Genomic DNA, 6,484 nt, shown 5'->3' with positions numbered 1-6,484 from the left:
GTGACCAACCACCTTGAGACTTGCCTGGAACACCTTGAAGAATCCGCCTCACTGGGCAGGTTCTAAACCCCACTCTGTGCCCGACACCTTCCTCTCAATCTCAGCAGAGTCTGGTCTGCTTGCCATTTTGGTTGTGGGGAAAGTGGGGTCCCTAGAAGGGAATTGGAGCAGCAGCAGAGGCTGGCCCTGGTGATTGTGGAACCCACGCGTAGAGAAAATCTCCCTGGCACTGACAGCCAGCTGCGGGGAGGACTCCTGGGCCGCCCTGGGCTCTCTCCCTGGAGCAGATGTGAGTCCTCATCTATCTCAGCTCCAGCATAGCGTCCGTGTCTGTCTGCGGTGAGAAGCCACAGGTCATCAGGTGTCTTAGCTTTCCTGTGAGCACAAGGAAGGTCAGGCCACAGGAGGATTAACCACATCATCTTTAGTATTTCAGAAAGTGTTTGATAGTTAAGATAGTTCTTATCCTTGTTCTCCTGTTAGCTCCACCTGTTCTCCTATAAGCATGTTTCTTATGCTTGACCAAAGTGACGATGCAGTCTGCTCCACCTTTCCAGGGACCGGGGAATACACACCTCAGTACTTTGAGTTCCTGAGTTCACTGAGTACTGAGTACTTTGGTTCCTGATTATTGTCACCACTTTGGCTATTCTCCAGCTCTGGTTCTCTTGGACAGCAGCTGAAGCAAAATCCACTTCTTTCATTGAAACTTTATATCAACAAGGCAGCTTTCACTTGCAAATAAAATGGGTCCCTGCAGCCTGCCTTTCATTTGCGCTGCTCCGAGCTAAAGATCTTTTGCTGGTCTTCAGCATTAAAGATGTTTTTAGTATCTTGATAGAAACCAGAGAATGAGCACAACAAGAAGTGAAAAGTCGTTCTTTATTAGGCATCAAATGAACAGGGGTGGGAGAGGCAAAGCCAAGAAAAGTGACACTTACCTGTATTTCCATAGACTTGGGATAACATGGGACTTCCCCACCCAGATGAGGTGGGTTGTTTGTAGCAGTTAATATTCCTCATGTTGGCATCTGGATAAAACTCCTCTACATGGAGAGGTTAGGGTATGTATAGATTATTGAAAGGTAACCTTTCTAAGACTTATTCGTGAGTGATGACAGTGTTTGGCTTCCCTAATTTCAGTGTGGATTAGAAGCACAGACGAGAATCTGGCAAAACAAATTCATGAATCCAAGTCCGTTGTGCTCTAGCAATTGTATTGGCCTCCTGAGCTGGAGTCCCTGAACTCGGACACCAGGATAAATAAAAGTACTCTGTTCTACCTTTTAAAATATTATATAGACCAGAACATACAGCAGGGGTTATAAGATCAACACCAAGCTTCCGGCTATTGGTTATATATATTGGTCATATATCCTGACAATGATTGAATGAAGCCTATGGAGGAACTTCATTAATGTTCTTTGGTCAGTCAAGGCCTGCCATCAATCAGCGTCAGCAAGTGTACTTTCTGAAAGTGAGTCTTGTCTCTCAGAGATGAATTTATAGACAGGGGAGGATATAAACAAGTTGCCTCCAGTTTCCGGGTAAAACACTGATTTCTCCTCCCTCTTCTTACTCATCTCAACTCAGTCTCTGACTGAGAGATAGGCACATGCACTACGTGCCTTTAGGCAGGGAGATCCCTCCAGTTGGTTCCCGGTCCCTTGGGCTCCTGTGGCTTCCCTCACAGATGCCTCTTTCTCTTGGACCTTGGCGTGAGCATCCAGAATGACCACTGTCTTGGCTCTGTAAAGGGAAACCATTGTGTGCCTCTGCCCGATGGCAGAATGAGAACACAGAGATGGAATTCAGAGGCAGCAGCTGAGAGGATGGCAACAGAGCACACCCTCTCCTCTAAGCCTCAGCGGGATTTTGGGAGAAGACCATGACTTTTAAATGGTCATTCATGAGAGAGTGAGCCAATACAAAGAGACACTCAGTGGGATTAGCATAAATAAAGATTTCTTTCTTCCTAAGTGTAATGTATGGGTCATTTTTCTTACAAGACTGCTGTGATTCAAATTAAGTCCTCTGGCCAAATCCTAAATCCCAATTCTGGATGAACACAGAATTTATAAACACTTGCTATGTTATACAAGCTGTAGAAGGAAAGATTTACCATTAGGCAATCACATCTTTGCAAAATTCAGTTTTTAAATTGGGGAGCAAGTGTTCCCCAGGGAACAGGCTAACTGTAAGCCTTAGTCACTGGAAACTGCAAACAGACAAACAAAAACCCACAAAAATTGAAGACTACAGACCCAGCCAGCAGGTCCTTGTGACTGAAATAAGAGAAAGTCCACTTATAATACTCCTTCTCCGTGAGAGTGGTTCTCAGAGTGTGGTCTCCAGACCAGCAGCATTACCTGGGAACTTGTTGGAAATGCCAATTCTTGGGCCTCCTTCCAGAACTACTGAATCAGAAACTCTGGGGTGGGTGGGGCCCAGCCATCTGTGTTGTCACAAGTCTTCCAGGGGATTCTGATGCACGCGCTCAAGTTTGAGAATGACAAGTTTATAAGATACAATCTGCCTTAAAGGTACATAGGAAACGGCTTTCCTTCCCATAGAGATTTCACCCTAATGCCCTAATGCATTTATGTACTGCATTACCTTCTCTCCTGTGCTTCTAGGATGCTACTGGTACTGGGAAAATTAAGAAAAGCATCAAATACTTTTCTGTGTTCTGTGATTGAGTCCCCAGTAACAGAGTCCTTGCTATCCACAAATCACCTACTAAGTCATTTGATTATGGCAGCACCCTCTTCCTGGAACCAACTTCTGTATCAATAAAGAAAACCCAAGGTATGCCAAGGTAACAAATCACAACCAAACTTCCCTAACTTAACATAATAAAGGTTTATTTTTTGCTCACAGTACACCTGTAACACAGGTCAGCAAGAGAACCCTACTCCACACAGTCACTCGGGCACCCAGGCCGACGGAGAGTCATCTCAACACCTGCTCCATGATCACCATGACGGGGGAAGGGGACATGGTGACCTGCACCGCTGGCTTTTAAAGCTCCCACCTGGAATTGACACGTCACTTCCACTAAGGTTTCACTGCAAAGCAAGTCATTTGGTCAAGCCTAACTTCAAAAGTGGGCGGGTAGTACTCAGAAAAAGAACTGGAGTGTCTGAGAACACCCTGAATGACTACTACCCAAGGTTATGGGTGGGCCACAATATCTATCGTGTGCAAAGCTGTGCATTAACATTAAAGAAATGCAGCGCCAAGAGCTCCCAGTTTTGCATTCATTGTCTCTTTGTTCCTACTGACCTTCAAATCTACAAAAATCTACATCCTCCTCGTCCAAGATTTTGTTTTTTTAGGTGAGGAAGATTAGCCCTGAGCTAACATCTGTTGCCAATCCTCCTCTTTTTGCTGAGGAAGATTGGCCCTGGGCTAACATCCATGCCCACCTTCCTCCACTTTATATAGGATGCTGCCACAGCATGGCTTGACAAGTGGTGCATCGGTCTGCGCCCGGGATCTGAACCCATGAACCCCGGGCTGCCAAAGTGGAGCATGCGAACTTAACTGCTATGCCACTGGCCGGCCCCAAGATCTTTTTTGTTCAAACTTTTTCATTTTTTTTAAATAAAAAAACTGGGGGGCCAGCCCTGTGGTGTAGTGGTTAAGTTTGGCGTGCTCTGCTTCTGCGGCCTGGGTTTGTGGGTTTGGATCCCAGGCATGGACCTATATCACTCATCAGCCATGCTGTGGTGGTGACCCACATATAAAATAGAGGAAGATTGGCACAGATGTTAGCTCAGTGCGTATCTTCCTCAGGGGAAAAAAAAAAAATGAAGTTAATATACACACAGAAAAGTACACAAATTGTGAGCATATATCTTGATGAATGATCATGAAGTGAATAGAACAGTGTAGCTACCTCCAGGCTAAGAAGCAGATCATTACCAGGGGCTCACCAGCCCCCCTCAGGCTCCCTCCTGGGCATCTCCTCCCCCTTCCCTAATGGTAACACACTCCTGACTTCCAACACCATACTTCAATTATTTTTTTACACTCATTCATTCAAGTAGTATTTATCAGCCAGGCCCCGGAACTTCTCAATCCTGGCAGGTGGTGTTACAAACCCAAGTTTGAAAGCTGATCTTAGGGATCTTCCTGTCAGATGACTGGGTTTTCTGGGGGGTGACATATTTTAGACAGGGTTGGGGGTGGTGAACTCTCAGGGACTCAACCTGATTAATGAATATTGTCTTTATACCTGTTTATCTAAGCACATTCAGTGTTTCATAACAGAGCAGATGGGATTGTGGCCAGAATCTTGGCTGCCTGACACATGAGAAATCAGTGGCCCGCCCCGCTGGCACTTGGTCTCCTACACAAACTCTACCCAGTGTTGAGCTGCCTGACACCACTGGTGGCAGGGCAGCACCTGCCCACCTGCAGCTCAGGTGTTTTCTTCCTTTCCATGATACAGCCGCACCTTTTCAGGTGGTTCCAGGGCTGGGCAAACTGGATCTTTCTGGGTTGGGGAATGCGGAACAACTGTAACTTATTTTGGCTCAAATACAAGATTGTCATTTGGTCTTAGGAATAATAAGGTTCCATTATCTGAAAATTAGGGATACAGTTCCCATCCCCTTGCCTAATAAATCATCAAAGGTATTAGTGGAGGGGCCGGCCCCATGGCCTAGTGGTTAAGTTCAGTGCGTTCCGCTTCGGCGGCCCGGGTTTGGTTCCTGGGCACGGACCTACGCCACTCGTCGGCGGCCATGCTGTGATGGTGACCCACAGACAAGATAGAGGAAGACTGGCGCAGATGTTAGCTCAGGGTGAATATTCCTCAGCAAAAAAAAAAAAACGGTCTTGGTGGAGAGGCAGTGGGCAGCTGCTTTTCTAAAATGCCAGATCCTCCCCGGATGTCCTCAAAATCAGACATATCTGGACAAGCATGCACCCATACAACATGGTATTTTGCTTTCCAGCTTCTCTGCAAAATCCTTGCCAGAATCCAGGCCAGGCATCTCAGGGACACCATTACAAGTGCTGACTAACTCCATCTTCCACACTGAAAGAGCTGACTGTGGCTTCCCAATTCCTCCCCAGAGGAGAAGGCCAGTGACTCGGGCGGGGAGGGAGTGCGAGCGTGTGCAGCTCTGGAACACTGTGACCAACGGTGTGGTCACATCCTTTTGTGGTAATCGTCTTCAGCAAAATGGACTTGAAATCTCTTTTTATAATCAGCTGGCCTCTAAATGACAGCCATGCTGAGTAAGAACAGAGTAAACACATGATTAGTAATTTCCTTATGGCAGAAAGTAGAATTAAATAGTCTCTGGCTAAGGCCCAGGGCTTGAAAAGAATTCTGCTTTCAGTAAAAAGGAAAACAGAAAACTGTCTTTGTTCCAAAGCCAAAGCAACGGGTCATGGCCTTCTTCCTGTGCGGTAACAGTCCCACCTCACGAGCAAGTGGGGAAGGAAGAGATTAACTTGGGAAAATACTCCACGAGCTGTCAGCCTGCTCAGCTGCTGTCACTCATGTACTGGGTCACCCCTCCTCCTGTCCCCTAAGCACAGAAAAACGGACCTGTGGCAGCCAGGGCTCCTGGCCTTCTAGAAATGACTTCTCCAGGAGATGTAGAAAGGCCACTGAACATGGACCAACACCACACAAACACTATGTTGCCTCCTTACACATCAAAGCTAAAAGGTCAAATGTCTTCTTCTTGTTTTGTTATAGCCCTCCCCACCCTGCCTGACTTGTTTGGAAAACTAAGTTTGGGTAGTGTCTCAGAATTCGGGAGTAATAAAATTCTCAGGGTGGACCAAAGGCCACACTGAGAAACACCCGGGGTGCCTGCTAATGAGGCAGCTTCCCAGACCTAAGGAATCAGAGTCCTCAGCGTGGGGCCCCGAGTTTGCATTTTCACCAGCTCCCTGTCAGCTCTCATGCATGCTGTGAAGGGGAAAGCTCACACAAAAGCATCATAAAAACAAAAGTAGCTCTGCTCACAGCAGGGGGCCCCCACCGCCGAAAAGGACGCATTAGGATTTAAAGAAAGGTTATGGTTAGTCTGCTCCTTTTTTCCCTTCAGGGAAAAATGGCAGTTTTCTTACCTGATTCTACCTGTAAGCGTTACCACACATCAGCAGTTACTGTGGTATCACAAGTCAGGGACAAAATCGTTCTCGTTCGAGTATCGACAACACACTTCCTTTATTGCGTTAAGGTAAGGTAAGGGCTCAGCACTTCATTGATTTGGGGACTAGTGCTAGATGGCGTGCTCCTGGTCACTTTCTCCAGAAGCAAGGCCCCCGCCCCTGTGGGGAGTGCGGGGTTTAGTCATAATGGTGACAGTTTTACTTTCTTAACATTCAAGTCTCCAAGTTCCCACTGCTCTACTCCATATGTCTTGGGGTGGATTCTGGCCTTCTGCTTCTGAACTTCCAGGGCAAGGGTATCTGATAAATTGGTTCTCTGTCATTTAAAGGGTTGGCCTTCTCT

Source organism: Ceratotherium simum, chromosome 20 (assembly GCF_057802395.1).
Source record: "Ceratotherium simum simum isolate JZ-2026a chromosome 20, ASM5780239v1, whole genome shotgun sequence".
Lineage (NCBI taxonomy): Eukaryota > Metazoa > Chordata > Mammalia > Perissodactyla > Rhinocerotidae > Ceratotherium > Ceratotherium simum.
The sequence above is the reverse complement of the archived record's forward strand: the minus strand, read 5'-3'. Positions refer to the sequence as shown.